At 49.5% G+C, this 16,528-nt stretch overlaps 1 protein-coding gene across 1 annotated transcript in view; it reads left to right on the plus strand.

The window, feature by feature from the left end:
* The window catches only part of CRACR2A (calcium release activated channel regulator 2A), a 107,793-nt gene that overhangs the window by 3,025 nt on the left and 88,240 nt on the right, over positions 1 to 16,528 (plus strand). The window contains exon 2 of the mRNA XM_082634791.1: positions 9,534 to 9,749. The gene's annotated coding sequence lies outside the window, so the exon portion shown is untranslated. The remainder of the gene's footprint in view (positions 1 to 9,533; positions 9,750 to 16,528) is intronic.

Here is a 16,528-nt window from a genome sequence, read left to right on the forward strand (position 1 = left end):
GAAAGGCAAACTGAGCAAGTTTCCGGCACAGGGCAGAGCTACCTTTGGGGACACACCCTCTGGGGACCTGGTTGTCCGATCCTCAGACAGTGTGGAGCAGGGAGGTAACGAGGGGGCCCTAAAAAAAGACAAGAGCTCCTCAGCCTGACCATCCCTCCTGCAACCCGTTCACGTTCACGTTTGAGAGTGAAAGGCAGAGTGTTGGCAGTGATTCTGGGACAACGGGCAGAAGCTAGGCTGTCCTGGGCGAACTGTCGTCCTGATGACAGCACACGTCGAGCGCCAGACGCGGATCTGCTGTTTAAGCCTCACGAGGACCCAATGGCGTAGGCGCTGCTATCATTCCCGCTTTATAGGAAGGGTACAGGAGGAACAGAGAGGCAGAGTGCCACGCCCAGGGTCACACAGCCAGTAACTGGCAGAGGCAGCGTTTGCAGCAGGCAGTTTGGCTGCCCCAGAGCCGGGGCCCACAGCTCCACACCTCACTGGCCCCGGAGGCTTGGACGCACCAACAGCTTTGGCACAGACAAGACTCCCTGTCGCTTTCCACGACTCAGCTCGTGACCTTTTGGTTCTTGTCATCCCTTCCCCGCTGTTCTCAAAGCCCGATGTAGCCTGACTTCATCTGTGGTCGAGCCCGAGGTGATGCGGGGGAAGTGCCCTGCAGGTCCTGTCCTCTGTGGCCCCTGCACCTGCTTCAGGCTGGTCTCTCCCTTCTTGCTTGCGTTGTAACCGCTCTGTCGTTCAGACAAGGTCACGGGGACGGACGGACTGGGTCAGACACGGGAAGACCCTCTTGAAGGCCAGTGTGGGGAGCGGGTTGTCTGCCTGAGGGGACTCTCAGGGGCCACCGTCTGGGGGACTAAGTGACATTCAGGGGCCTCTCCCAGCTTGAGGAATATGAGCTTTTCTTTTGCGACGGATTCTTCCGAGACGTTGCATTCCCTTTGTCAGTTTGTTTTGGCTCCCAGCCCTGGTTTCTCAGAACGTCAGCGGTACTTTCTCCCCTGCCCGTTTGTTGACACATCCTGGTCGGGCCGCAGAGCCTGACCCTGGTGACACTCCAGTGAGCAGACAGGTGTCCCAGGAGGCTCAGATTCCAAGGGCCTCTGAACCCACTGAGCCTGTGCTGAAGGCTCTTTATTTGCATAGTAGAGCAGCCCTGTGGCTGGTTGGCTTGGCCCCGGCCCTCTGCTCCCGGGACCCCTGGGTCTGTGCAGCTCTCTGTCCTGCTGGGCCGAGAGGAAAGGCGAGAAGGGCAAGACATAGTGCACACGCTGTGGGTGTGCTGAGACCTGCCGCATCCAGGATCCAGCGGTGTGGACGCCCGCCTCCCAGACCTGCATTTGCATCTCTGGCCAGGCAGCTTCCTGAACTCCCTTTTTAACTAAGGGGAATAGGAGGCTGGCTCCAATGGCTGAATTATCAGGGCAGACAAGAGGAAAATCTCCTATTACTGGGCGATTGGCTTATTTTCACTTTATTTACTTTAGAGATCGCTCCGCCTTGAGCTCCGGGATTTGGTGAATGGATGGAGCTTTGCCACATTGAAGCTGTGTAAACACAAACCCTTGCCCGCTGGTTTGGAAGGTTGCAGTGGTGCTGAGGTGGGGGAAGGAGACCAGCTCCCCGCAGCGCTACCCTGATCCAACACAGAGTGTCAGGAACCCCCTTCTCCCCTGTGCCTTGAGGCTGGATGCACAGAAATGCACCAGGCATGGCCAAGAGCTTGGCTCCAGTGGAGTCACTGGTCCTTACGACAGCCTTGCAAGATAAGTGACTATTATTATTATTCTCCCCATGTTATGGATGAGAAAACCAAGGCTGCGAGAGCTGGAGTAACTTGCTTGAGGTCATACGGCTCCTAAGAGGCTGAGCTGGGATTTGAACCCAGGCAACCTGGCCCCAGGGTCACGGGCTCAACCCAGCCTGCCCCTCGGGATGCTGAGCGCCGGGAACAGTTCTGACTCTAACCAGCCATGTGTCCTCGGGATTCACTTTTCTGGCCGGCAGGGGCTGGGTCACCACATCAGCTCTTGTTCTTGATTGTGATCAGTTGTGCTTTTCTGTCCCCTCTTTGTGTCTTGCTGTCGCCTGATCCTGCATCTGCTCAGGGCAAGGTACTTTATTTCTGGGGTGTGGTTGTCCTGCTACAAATGTGGCTACGTGTGTTTCCTAGTTCTCCAGCAGGCATTCTTTCTAGCATTTTTATCTTCTGCGCTGTGTCTCTCTGGCACATTTCTTTTGTTGGGGGGAGGGGTTCAGCAAGGCATTTAATTAATTAATTAATTAATTAATGAGCTTTTAATATTTTAATTCTATTGGAGTAAGTTGATGTACAATGTTGTGTTAGTTTCAGGTGTACAGCAAAGTGATTCAGTTATATGTATATATATATATTTATATATGTATATTCATTCTTTTTTAGATTCTTTTCTTGTATAGGTTATCACAGAATATTGAGTAGAGTTCCCTGTGCTATGCAGTAGGCTCTTATATATAGTAGTGTGTATATGTTAATCCCAAGCTCCTGATTTATCCCTCCCACCATGTTTCCCCTTTGGTAACCATGAGTTTGTTTTCGATATCTGTAATTCTGTTTCTGTTTTGTAAATAAGTTCATTTCTATCTTTATTTTTTAATTAGAATCCACATATGAGTGATATCATATGATATTTGTCTTTCTCTGTCTGACTTACTTCACGTTGTATGATGATCTCTAGGTCCACCCATCTTGCTGCAAATGGCATTATCTCACCTTTTTTATGGCTGAGTAGTATTCCACTGTATATATATACCACATCTTCTTTATCCATTCATCTGTCATTGGACATTTAGGTTGTTTCTATACCTTGGCTATTGTGAATAGTGCTGCTATGAATATCGGGGTGCACGTATCTTTTCAGATTATGGTTTTCTCCAGATACATGCCCAGCTGTCTGGCACGTTTCTTGTTGCTTGTCATTACCCTCTCCATGAACTATACTAGCCCCTGCTGTGTTGTCCTATACTCAGGTTTTGGGGGTTCATCTTTGCTCTGGGCTCGGGGTTCTGGCTTCAGTAGGTGTGGTGTAATTCTGGGGATGAAGGCAGATGGAGAAGCAGCAAGGCCCCCAACAGACTCCCACAGGGACCCCTGCAAATAAGAGAATGTATTGAGTGCCTGCCATGTGCCAGGCACTTTTTCTCATCTAGGACTTAGCATCCCCATTTTACAGATGAGAAAACCGAGGCTCAGAGAGGTAAATCGGTCATCTGAGTCCACACACCTAGTTCTGGTATAGACACCTCCCTCAGGGACACCCCACCATGCTGCTTCTCCCTGCGCCCCACGCTGGCTGCCTGCAAAGAGCTGCCCTGGTGAGTGGAGGGCTCTGCTTGATACCAGAGCTCTGTTAACACACCTGTAAGATCCCCTGACTCCACACCAGGTGAGCTGCCCCAGGCACAGCCCAGTCAGAAATACAGGGGTGGGGAGGGCCAGTTAAAAAGTCTGCTCTGGAACTTCTTTTTAAGGAATGCAATTTTAATACATTGAACCACGGCTCAAATCAGAAACAAAGACACAGAAAGGAACTGCTAAGGGAAATGAATGTTAATGAAAAAAAATGACTAGGCCTCCATTATGTAATCACACATTGCAAACTAAAAATATTTTTTTAAACGCACAAGACCTATTTACTGGAATTAGAAATGGAATCAAAAGCTCTAATTTGTACTGAATAGTGATCGTGTTATTCCACTTACGCCGCATCTGAATTTCCTGACAGTGGAGGGGCTAAATAAATGAGGTTTTATTAAATGTTAATGCACTCCCCCCCTAAAAAAAACCCTCCAGAACAAAAGCAAAAGGGTTGAACACCTACTGTGTGCAGTGCATTGTACTGGGAGAAAGAACAAAGCCCACAGTACTTCTCCTGACAGCATAGGAGACCCCTGCCGAGCGAGCAGGACAGACTCTATGTTCTCTAGAGGGACATGGACTTTGGAGAGGCTTAACTAGTTAGGTGAGAGCAGAGCGGGGCCTGCAAGGATGGTGGAATTCAGCAGATGGGGGTGGTGGGGTCCTGGAAGAGTGTTGCGTGGGGGCTCTTCAGTCCATCTTAGTAGACAGCGTCTGAGGACCAGTCTGCATGGAAATGAAACCGATGAATTTCTGCCCAGGCTGTAAAATGTGCCTTGACCCTCTCCGTATTTCTAAGGGTCACCTCCTCCTCTGGCTGGCCTCCACTGACTCAGTTTACCATCTAAAAGCAATGAGGACCCAGGATGCGGCCCTGGACCCTCTGAACCTTCCTGTTTCCTGTGGATAGAGGCTGTCGTATAGAATGAAGCACAGCTGGCCCTGCCTGGCACACGAGTGTCTGCTCTGGAGGGGGCACCTCTAGAATCTGCATGGGTGTGGGGGGGTGTTACATGGACCACGCTCCGTTAGGAAGGAGATGGTGATCGGAACCCCACAGAAGGTGCTGTGGGGCTGAGGGGGAAGCAGGTAGGCCCACCCTCAGAGACTGACTCACTTCGTACAAACTTATCCACCAGGAAAGCCAAACAAAACAGACGGCAAGGAGAAGCCAGGTGATACCCTTTTAACAATAGGCCACTGTTGATTTCTTTCCTGTCTGCTGCCTTGTCAGCCCTGGTTGGTTATAGGGCCAAAGGCAGCTTTTCACAGTTGGCCCCATCCGAGGTCTGGTCACAGTGGTTGATGGAGACCTCTGTGCCCCTGCTTGCCTGGGACTGTGGTGTGTCCCTCACCGGGCAGCAGTGCCGTGCTCCGTCTGCAGCCGGCGGAGTCTCTGGGCTAGGCTGTCCAGAGTCACTTTAGAAAGAGATGCTGAGCTTCCCTGGTGGCGCAGTGGTTGAGAGTCCGCCTGCCGATGCAGGGGACACAGGTTCATGCCCCGGTCCGGGAGGATCCCACATGCCGCGGAGCGGCTGGGCCCGTGAGCCATGGCCGCTGAGCCTGCACTTCCGGAGCCTGTGCTCCGCAACGGGAGAGGCCACAACAGTGAGAGGCCCGCGTACCGCAAAAAAAAAAAAAAAAGAAAAAAAGAAAGAGATGCTGACTAGCACAGAGATGGTCCTGGCTGACCATCTCGCTGTCACCCAGGGGACACGCATACCCACCCCACTGCCGATGGCAGTGAGCTGTACCTCCAGGCCAGCTGAGCATGTGTTTTCTTTCCTGGGACTAAGACACAAGCTGAGCGACCAGCTCCCGTCCTCTGGCCCTGCCCCATCTGATGGAGTCCTGATGCGGCCCTCCTGGGATGCAGTTCTAGAACTCAGCGCCGGGGGCCAGAGCCGGCAGATGGGTGAGCAGCTGTGCTTGGTGGCAGGTTCGCGTCGGGAGGAACTTCTCCGCGTGCCGCTTGCGGGCTCCGGCCGCCTCACTGATGAAATTGCTGTCCTTCCCATCTCTTAGGCAGGTCATGACCGTGGGATGAAGCAGTGACAAGGTGAAAGTGCTTTGAAGTGGGGCTGCTTATATTTTTTGCAGCCCAGTGGTTTCCATCCATTCATCAAGTTGGGCTTAATTAACCATTTTCTTCGTAGGTCATCTAACGGGTCCACGTGGTGTCGGCTCAGGCCTGGGTGCCTTTTAATAGGGTGGCTGCACAGTCCAGTTAGGGGACTGAGGCTTAGCCGGCGACCTATATTCCAGGACTCTCTGGCCCGCCGAAGCAAGACCCTCAGCTGGCAGTGGGAAGCGTCGGGCTGCCTGGGACCTCAGGGAGCCTGCACTCTGCTTCCATCCACAGCAGCCTGGAGACACCCACAAATCTAGAGAGAACCTGAAGGCTGGTCGTCTTCAAGAAACCACTCACAGTGGGTCCTGTTGTTCAGAGCTCCTGCCCTCCCTTTGCAAATATTTGCCCAGGCGTGGGGAGAGTGGATGTAACCACGGATAAGAAAGGATGGAGGATGCTGGGAGTCAGGGAGTGTGGATGTGTGTGGTCAGACACCCGTGGGCTTAACTTGGTGTCGATACAGTCAGTTCTCATTCCCGGAGTGCCTCCCATGTACGGAGCCCTGAGCTGCGAGATGGGGCTAATGTTACCATCCTTCACTTAGAAGTGAGGAACCGAGAAGCTAAGCAGCTCGCTCAAGGTCACACAGCCGGTCAGCGTAGAATCAATCCAAGCACGGGCACTTGGACAGCAGAGCCCCCGCTCTTAAGAGGGTCAGTCATGTGACACTGGTGATGATCCTTCATTCGGATGGAGCTCTTTGCCGTGTACACAGCTGTCCACGCAATGCTTTTAAATCTTTACAGCAGTGAGGTGAGCATTAGGCTGGGTATTATAGACCTGACGGTGCATAGTAAATGAAATTATGACTGAGGAAACAGTTGGGAAATTGTAAAATGCTCTACAAATATGGAATAATTGTTGGCTCCAATTTACAGGTGAGGAAAAGAAAGTCAGAGAGGTTAACTGGCTTGCCTGGGGACACATAGGTGACAAAGGGCAGAGTGGAGATGCCAGCCCGGGTCCTAGGACCTCCTAACTGATGCTATTTGTTTCCTTGACATCATCAGGGAAAGACTGGCTCTGAGTTTATCTGTCTCTTCTCCATCCCCGTCTCCCCTCCCTGCCCGCCACCACCAAATTGGTGCCATATGAAAATTAGGCAGAGAATCTAAAGGAGACTAAGCTCGCTTTCCTTAGCTTGGCTTCCTTGTCCTAAACGAAAAGGAGAGTGAAGTTAGGGGTGGAGCTGGGGATGGTATCTGTCAGCACGGGGGCGGGGGGATCCTCTGTGTGCTGCTCCCCCCTACTTGGCGGAAGAGCCCTGGGAAGGGGTGGGCAGGACAGGCCATTTTGCCCCCGTGGATGGGCCAGCACGTATTTTATGATCTCATGAAACTGTGGACACAAATTTATTTTAAAATTGTGAGTTAAGCTGGAATCCAGGGTCTGTCCCTGGGGCTTGTGTGTTCACGTGCAGTATTTATAAAACAAAGAAAGCATAAATATTTTGTCTGAAAGATCTTAGGCTTGCTACTGAAAAGATGAAAAGAAAACCTCTAAAGCATCAGCTCTGCAGTGCAGCCTTTTACGACGTGGAAAAGCGCTAGAGTTCTATCTCACACTTGAAGCAGAGGGAGGGATTCCTTTTGCTAACAATGTCTTATTTACTTGCTTGTTTATTAATTTTTGAAAAGATAAGAAATGAACATTTATTTCACACCTTCTAAATGCAGAATCTATGTTCTGAGCATTTGTATGTGGTGGCTCATTTATTCCTCACAAAGACCTTGCTTATGTTTTTTGTTTTTTTTTTTTGCGGTACGCGGGCCTCTCACTGTTGTGGCCTCTCCCGTTGCAGAGCACAGGCTCCAGACGCGCAGGCTCAGCGGCCATGGCTCACGGGCCCAGCCGCTCCGCGGCATGTGGGATCTTCCCGGACCGGGGCACGAACCCGTGTCCCCTGCATCGGCAGGCGGACTCCCAACCACTGCGCCACGAGGGATAGCCCAACTTATGTATTTTTAAAATGAGGCTATCAAGATTCTGAGAGGTTAACTTGATTCAAACTTCCCAGATAGTAAGAAATGACAGCAAGATGCAAGATAAATATGTCTGACTTCCAATTGATGTTATTTCCTCAACAACAGACTGAGAAAATCTATTTTCATTTTCTTTGTTTTTCATTCCTTCTTTAATCTCAGGTCTTCCATCTAGAATCCTTCCTCCCATCTGAAATACCGCTTTAACAAATGTCATTTAATGAGGGTCTGTGACAAACTAGAGTTTTATTTATTGGAGAATGTCTTCATTTCTCTTTTTCTTAAAGGACATATTCTTTAAGGCTAGAATTCTCAGACGACAGTTACTTTGGTTTAGCGTGGGGAAGGTATTCTACGTCGTAACCATTGAAAGGGAACGCTTTCTCTTTGGCTGCTTTTAAGAATATGTTAGCCTCTATCTTTCATGTCTCTTAAGCTCCCATATTTTTCTGAGTCTTTGTCTTTTGGGGCTGCATTTGGTTAATTTATTTTGACCTAGCTTCTAGTTCACGGCTTCTTTCTCAGGCTGTATCTACTATGCTGTTAAGTCTGTCCACAGTTTGTGATTTCAGTTACTTAATTTTTATTTCTAAAAATTCTCTTGGGTCCATTTTTCTTGAAATCTTCTTGATTATTTCTCATGTGTTTTTTTTTGTTTTTGGTTGTTATTCCCTGTTCATATTTACCAGCTCGTCTTTAATTTCTTTAATTACATTATAGTCATAATTATAGTCAGAACCCGAATATCCCATTATCTGAAGACATGCCTGGCCAGTGAGTTCCTTCCTTTCTTGCCAGCTCATCAATGCTTTTAGAAATATTGTTTTTTATCATTTATACAAGATTTTCAGTGGGAGGTTCAGTCTAAGTACTTAGACTGCCGTAATGCGGGAAATAGCAGTCCAGCATATTTATTTAGTATTGACAAAATTAGGAGAGGGAAAAGCAATCCAATGGAGGTCGGCCTTCTGGACCTAGACGCCCACCCTGTACTGAAAGGCTTCTGTGAGTGCCCCAAACAGCTCATGAGATACCTCGGTGAGGAGCGGTCATGGCGTGGCTCACCCAGTGGAGACTTGTTCTGTTCAGCACCCACCCACCAAGGACGTGATGCCAGAAGGAGCACTGACCAAACAAGAGGAGGAGATTTTCAGGAGTCATTTTTATCTCTGAGAGTTTCCAGGATGGATGTAGAGAGGACCACTGAGTCCAAGGCAGCCTCCACCTCTCCTCCGCCTTTGCCGCATCGAACCCCTCCATCCTCTTGATCCCGCTTCTAAATAGCCTAGCATCCATCCACCTGTACCTCCTCATCTGCCTCCGCCCTGGTCAGGACACACCAGCGTTTGTCTGGACTGTAATAGTCCCCTAACGGGTCTCAGTGTATCCACTCCCCTCCTCCCCCTCCTAAATTCATTCCCACAAGGAGCCCAAGTCACCTTTTAAAAATGCACGTCAGATCCTGTCTCTTGCAGCCTTTAGGTGTAGCTTCAGTGATTTCTCACGGCCGTGCGGATGGAGTCCCAGGTCAGCATTAAAGCCAGAGATCTCATCCCAGAGAACAAAGCTTAATCCTGCCACTTCCCTGATACCAGAGGAAGGTGGGCCTGCATCTCCCTTAGGGACCAGTAAAACATTTCCAGGGTCCCTCCCACGAAGCCCCTCTCCTGTCTCAGTGACCAGCAGGGGGTCAGGAGCCCACCCCCACCACCTTCCAGCAAGGGCCTGCACTTGCTTTGACTGGATGGGGCCCTGAGCTGAGCAGAAGGTCGCTTATTGCCCTGAGTGATGAACAAAATTGGAATCTTTTTGGAAAGGAGGAAGGGAAAAATGAGTGATGTTAGGCAGGCAGCCAGGGTCTGCTGCCAAACCTGACCCAGACCACAGCTGGCAGTTGATTTCAGAAGTCCCAGGAGGAAAATTAAGAGACTTTCAGGGCGCTCTCTATCCTGAGACCTATAATGAGTTACTTGAAGCCAAACTGAGGACACCTTCTGTCTGTGTGTTCTGCCGGCAGGTCCCGCCCTGACCACAGCTGCCCTTCAGGAGACTGGCCTGGAGCCACGGTCGGGCCACTGGGCTGCTTGTCAAGGGTGGGGCAGTGGCGACCTGCCACCTTGCCTCGTCAGCCCGGCCTGGGGCTCCACCTGGCACTCGGCGCGGCCACGGAGAGAGCTCCAGGAGGACCCCGGAGACCGGGACCCAGAAGAAACCGCAGGAGAGACCAGTCAAGGTGAGCTGTCCCCACCCCTGCCCACCCCGGGTGTGTAGCTGCACACGAGGCTTCTTATGGTGAGAATCAGAGGTTCCTAGAGGCAGGTATGGTGCGAGCAGCCACCTGCAGGAAGGCTGGGCCGAGCGAGCAGAGGTTCTGAATGATGCCACAGGAAACAGTATCTCTCATCTTCTGTAACCCCTCTTAAAAAGTGTTGGTCAGCTTACCCAAGTGGACTCCCAGACCATGTGGCCCTTGTGTTTTCTGCGTGCCGGGTTTGTGGAGGGCTGCAGAAAAGGCTCACTGTCCCTCCAGGGCCTGCCTCTCTGAACAGAAAAAGCAAGTGCGTGAGAAACCAACGTGAGAGCCTTCAATCAAGGGTGGTAGATGAATGTCACGGGCAATAGTGAGCCTCCGCGGTGGGCGAGAAGTTTGAGTTCCAGGCCAGGCGCAGGGGTGACAGCTTCTAGAAGTTGTCTGCTAGCCTGACATTCTAGTTCCCCCAGTTCTTCAGCCAAAAGGAAATACAGTAGAAGATGGAGTCCGGATGGCAGCACAGTGGGGTTTAGTTACGGGTGACCTATGTAGCGTCCGCTGGGGGCTGAAGTCACGCTTATTTGGCCACCGTGATGTGTGTTGTTACGTCTTATGTGTCTGTCTTAAACCTTCAGATTGTCGACTCCTTGAGGGCAGTCACAATACTCTACTTCTCTTATATTCTTCGTGAGGTCGCTACTCAGTAATTGCGTACTGTTTGATTGTTCGCTGAATACCTATGCGATAAAGCGTGATCAGTCAGGGCCTAGAATTCTCATTCATTGGGCAGAGTCGCCATCAGCACCTCCTGAGGTGGGAGAATGTCAGATGCCTTTGCCACTAGAGCTGGCCTGAGTGTGTTCATTCCTTAGGGCTGCCCTATGAGTGCAGCACACTGGGTGATTTAAAACAACAGAAATGTGTTGTCTCACGGTTCTGGAGGATGGAAGTCCAAAGTCAAGGTGTCGGCAGGGCCCTCCTCCCTCTCCGACCTGCAGGGGAAACCCTTCCTGGCTTCCTCCTTGTTCTGGCAGTTGGTCGGCAATCTTTAGCGTTTCTCGGCTTGCAGCTGCATAATCCACGCTCTGCCAGCGTTGTCACATGGTTTATCCCTGTGTGTCTCTGTCTTCACGTGACTGTCTTCTTCTGAGGACACCAGTCATATTGGGGTAGCTTCTGAGGTCTTGGGATTTAGGACTTCACTGTGCCTTTTCTTGGAGATCGTAGTTCAACCTGGAACACTAAGTGAGCTCTTTTCAGTGACAAGACTAGGATGTACACGGGGCCGGGGTGAATAGTTACTGTGTCCCTTGGTGCGGGTGGAAGGAACAGGGAGATGAATCAGCGGGCCATGTCCTCTGTTCTCTTGGCATCCTCCAGGGAACGTGGCTGGACCCAGTGGAAAACACATGACGCTTGGCCAGTGGAGGGACGCCACGCTCCTATCGCTGCACCTTTTTTATAGGACAAGTCAGGGAGAGGCCTCAACAGAAGGGAGCAAATAGACCATCTGGGTTCCAGTCAGCCTTTACTTGGGAGGAAGGTGGAGAAACCCAAGCGCAGAAGGGGGTGGAGAGTGGCACCCCCTTCTCCTGGGAGAACAGGAGCTCCTGGGCCCAACCCGCTCATTGCCAGGCAACCCAGAGGGTGTTCCAGATGCCAGATTTGAACAACCTGCTGGTCTTCAAACCCAACACAACTTGGACCCCTTGCTACCAACTTTCTGCCTCCCGGTCGGGACCCCTTAGTGCAGAGGTTGTAAAGCTGAGGCCAACAGGCCATGTGTAGCCTGTAGATGTGTGTTGTTCACACTGGCCGGTGTTCACATTGTTTTTATATTATTTTTGGAGTAAGTGCTGTATTCACATAGCTCAAAAGTCAAATCATTATAGAAAGATACCCAGTGACCTCTTATACCAACCTCCACCTGCCCATCCTGCCCCCTCCCAGTAACCATTTTTATTTGTTTCTTATTGCAAAGAAGAAGCAGTACAAATATACATTCTACCTCCATCCCATTCTTTCTTACATAATTATAGTATACATACTACACACGCTGTTTTACCTCGCTTTTTTCGCTTCATTGATCTTGGCGATCTTTCCCTATCAGTGACCCAGGAGCTTTCTCCTTCTTTTTCACAGGGGTGTAGTATTCCGTTATATGTATCCCTATGAACTTCCCTCTAAGAACCGCTGCATCCCATAGATGCAGCGGTTTTTTGTATGGTTGTGAGTGTTCTGTTGTATGGATGCACCGCCATTTATGCAACCAATCCCTGCTGATGGACACAAGCTGTTTATAGCTGTTTGGTGTTTATTACAAGTAACATTGCAGTGAATAAAACTGTATTTCGTCCTGTACCTGAACATGTACAACATTTTAAAATTCGGAAATATCTTTGAATGACCAAAAGGGCTGGAAACACTGGGTTCTGATGAGTGTATGTTGACAGCCGGGTGGATCGAGTGGCAGCTGTCTCTAAGGGTCCCTAACTGGGGACCAGCCTGCCCACATCCAACATTTTCTCCACCCCCTCTCTGGCTCTTCCACTAAGGCTAAGTGCTGACTCTCACTGAGCACACGAGGATGCTGCTTTTCTCATAGTAGATTAAGAAGGAAGGGAAATTGCTCTCATCCTAATGTCTCTTCAAAATGGAAAATGAAAGTCAGGGAGGCTGTGTTTTTCCAGAAACAAGGGAAGGGCAGATGTCTACGTGGATGTGATTCTGCTTCATTTGCACCTGATGGGTCGGCCCCTGTGTGTTATCGTCCGAGCACTTGAGCGCACCCCTGCCTTGCTAGGCCCCTGCCTTCTTCTCATCTCAGAGTAGGAGGGAAGGAACTCTGCTCGCTGGTTGCTTTTGCTCTGCTTGGAGAACTTCAGCTGCTCAGAGACCAGCAGTAAAAACGAACAAGAGAGTCAAGAGTACTGTTCGATGACATATATCATCTCACCAGAACCCCACGAGGACATGGTATTCCTACGCCTGTTTTATAGACAAGAAAACAGTAACGGAGTGAAGTCGCTCGGCCAAGGTTCCTAACTTGTACGTGGCAGACCTAGGATCTGACCCAAGAATTTCAGGCTCTAGAACCTGTTGTTTTAGCCGATATATTATGCTGCCTCCAAAGTCTTAAAAAAGAGGTGTGGTTTACGGTTACACCTTTGTGACTGTTGTCAGTGGTGGCATGGTGAGGACGGTCACGACAAAGAGAACATCTCTGAAAATGGGTGAGATGGCGACGTGCCCCAGAGGAGGCACATAAAGAGGATGCCATTTTGTTCTCCTAACAAAGGCGATGGCTCATCCTTTGTGGTCTGTCACATTGTATAGAGAGGAATTGGCTTCATTGCCCCTGAGGGGCTTTTATACCCAAACATCTAGGGAGCGCCTTCTGCATGCCAGGCCCTGTGCCTGGCGTGAGAGATGAGACGAAAGAGCCACATCCTGGTCGGAGGGGCCGAGTGAAGACATGTGGACCGAAAGCTGCAGTGCCACCTGGTACATGGATGTGTCAGGCTGGGTCCTGAATTTCTTCACAAAAGAAACAAATTCACTGTGGAGTAAGGAGGTGGGTGGTTTCCTGTCTTGGGTCCACCGTTGCCTGATGAAGGAAGGAAGCGGGGCCCGGAAGCGGAGGTTGTGAGTTAAGGTGTTGAGCCATCTTTCTGCCCGCAGCCTGGGGGGAGGTTGATGGTCCTGCTCTCCGGAGGCCGTGGGCTCCTTGAGATGGCCTCGGCTGGGGTCGAGAGGCGGCCGGAAGGAAGCCTCCTTTCCCATTGCTGTCCCCCAGCTCAGCTTTTCTCGTTCCTGGTCATTTGTTGAGCAGCTGAGCTGGGCTTACCTCCCCGTGAGGCACTTACTCTCTTCCCCAGTGAAGGACCAGCCTAGCCAGCCTGGGGGCGGGGATGGGGCTGGGAGGGCACAGTTCACACCCCAGCAGAAGGATCTGCAGACCGGGGCTTCTTGTCACTGGGACACGCCTTTCTTGGTTTTTTATTGTCACTGTTTATCTTTCATCTCCCCCAAGTTTGCAGCATCTGTCATCTCTGTGGTTATCTTAGAACAACGGGGTGGGGGGTTGCTTTCTATTTATTCTTTCTTGAGTGTGACGCTAACCACAAGGGCCTACAGGCAGGGGGATGAGGAGGGAGCCAGTGCCTCTTCAAACCCTGTGGTCCTCCGTGCAGCTGGGGCTGGTGGTGAAACTGACAAGACCAAGGTGGTAGATGTGCCCCAGTGACCATGAGGGCTGGGGGGATATGGCCTGTGCTTCTGTGGATGAGCAAAGGGAGCGAGTTGCTTTCTGGGTACAAAGGAGAATTTGGAGTCGGAGGGAATATAGACAACAGGCATTTCTAGGGCCACAGCTGTGTGGGCTTCTCCGTGCTGGCAGCTGGGTGGACATTCAAGAGAAGAATCCTGTGTCCTTCTTGTCCTCAAGGAACTTAGTGACAAGGAGAGGAGATAAATAACAAGGATTTACTGTAGAGCCCGCGGAACTATATTCAGTATCTTGTAATGGAAAAGAATCGAAGAAAAAAGAACATAGATACATACATATATATGTGTATATGTATAACTGAATCCCTTTTCTATACACCTGAAACTAACACAATATTGTAAATCAAGTATACTCCAATTAGAAAAAAAAAAGAGGAGCAAAATGTACAGCTGAGCTGTGCTCTTGGGCCTGTTTTCTCATTGGAGAAATGAATGAGGTTGAACTTGCTGAGGATTCCTAATGGGGTCGGTGGAGTAGTGCCTTGCTGTGTTTGTGAGTGGATCAATCACCTGGGGGTCTCCTTATAAAAGGAACATTCTGATGCGGTAGGTCTAGTCCAAGGCTGAAGATCCTGCATTTCCAACAGACTCCCAGGTGCTACTGCTGGTCCAAGGACCACAGTGCTTTGAGTGTTGAAGCCCCGTAGGGCATTCTGGAAATCTGTGGGGTGGCTTTGAACTGCCATGTGACTAAGAGATGCCCTTGGCATTGACTGGGTGCGGGTTAGGGTATGGTTTAGGGTTAGGGTACAGGTTAGGGTATGGGTTAGGGTATGGGTTGGGGTATGGGTTAGGGTACGGGTTAGGGTATGGGTTAGGGTATGGTTAGGGTACGGGTTAGGGTATGGGTTAGGGTAGGGGTTAGGATTAGGGCACGGGTTAGGGTTAGGGTATGAGTTAGGGTATGGGTTAGGGTACGGGTTAAGGTATGGGTTAGGGTACGGGTACGGGTACGGGTTAGGGTTAAGGTATGGGTTAGGGTTAGGGTTAGGGTTAGGGATACTCCTTGTGGTTCCACGTGCAAATCAACCCCATCAGTGAAGAATTGTCACCTGCCCTGGCAAACTCAATCCAGCACAAAGAGAAATCAGTTAGTACCTTTGACATGGTAGTGTGAAACATTTTCAAAGAAGTTATGCCCAAAGCCCAGTGAGTTAGGAGCTGGTTGTTTTGGGACAAGAAGCCTGAATGGAATAAAGGCAGAGTCCTGAGGTGATTGGATAATTTCCCCACTCCACGCGTTCTGTCTAGTTTAGAGCATTTCCAAACATACATTTAACTGAAAAGGGTTTCAGTGCAATGTGGAGTTACTGCAAAGGCAAGGAAACCTTTGTAACAGGAGATTCGAGACTCCATCTAACAGGCATAGACTTAGGGCAGCACATATTGAATTAGCAGGTGCCTGAGGTGCCAGCATCTCAGGGAACTTCTGTATAGATGCTGTTTTAGAAATAGTTTATAGTCTACTGTATGTATGTGTATAATCTAATCTATCTAGCTGTATACACATATATAGGGAGTTCAGTGATAAGAAACCTCTTGCAAAATTTATATATTACAATGATTTTCCTTGGGGTTGCCTGTGAACTCTGATGTTCTCATTAGAGATCTACCAAACAACTTTTTCCAATCCATCTTCCTCTCCCCTCTCCCTAAAGGAAAAGGATAATGTTTCCAAGGCTTTTTTAATGCTAAAGACTGAATATTGGGATTGACATATATACATGAATATGTATAAGATGGATAACTAATAAGAACCTGCTGTATAAAAAAATAAATAAAATAAAATTCAAAAAAAAGACTGAATATGTGTGCCTACCCCCTTCCATGGGTGGAGTTTCCAGGTTAGAGACTTGTTTTCCATGATACTTTGTTCCCTGTCTCAGCACGCTAAAGTATATTACATCATACTTGTATATAAGGCTTCCCTCATTCACAAGAATACTTTACTTCTTTGTTTTCTCTATTTCCACACTTGTAATTTAATTTCACGGTGAGGTGATTTCCTTCCTGTTATCAGATGCAGACAGGTGAACGGGTTTGTTGTTTCTCATCCTAACATGTTGTATTCTGCTGTCCTCTGCTCTTTGATTTCCTTGTGCTCCTTATATGGGTCGTTTAGCCTAACCTTACCCCTCACGAGCAGGTATAAGCATTGTCTGCCTCATTCTGGGTTCCAGGGCAGTCACGCATGAGTACTTCCTTACTGAAGAAGTTATTATTTTGTTATAAATGGCATTCCCTTTTCTCCTTCAGATTACAATTAGAGCTCAATGATGCATATGAGTCAACTGATTTATCTAGGAGTTTTATTTCCGGCGGCGAAGGGGGCGTTTCCAAATATTTGTTATAAAAAGGGGGTGTTGATTGGAGAGGGCGGGGCACCATGGACGAAATGATCTCGGAGGGCTCTGACCTTCTTTGTGCAACGTAGAAAAAACAGTAGATGACAGGCAGTGTGATTTGTGAGTAAA

Source organism: Mesoplodon mirus, assembly GCF_964341445.2.
Source record: "Mesoplodon mirus genome assembly, chromosome: 11".
NCBI classification, from domain to species: Eukaryota; Metazoa; Chordata; class Mammalia; order Artiodactyla; family Ziphiidae; genus Mesoplodon; species Mesoplodon mirus.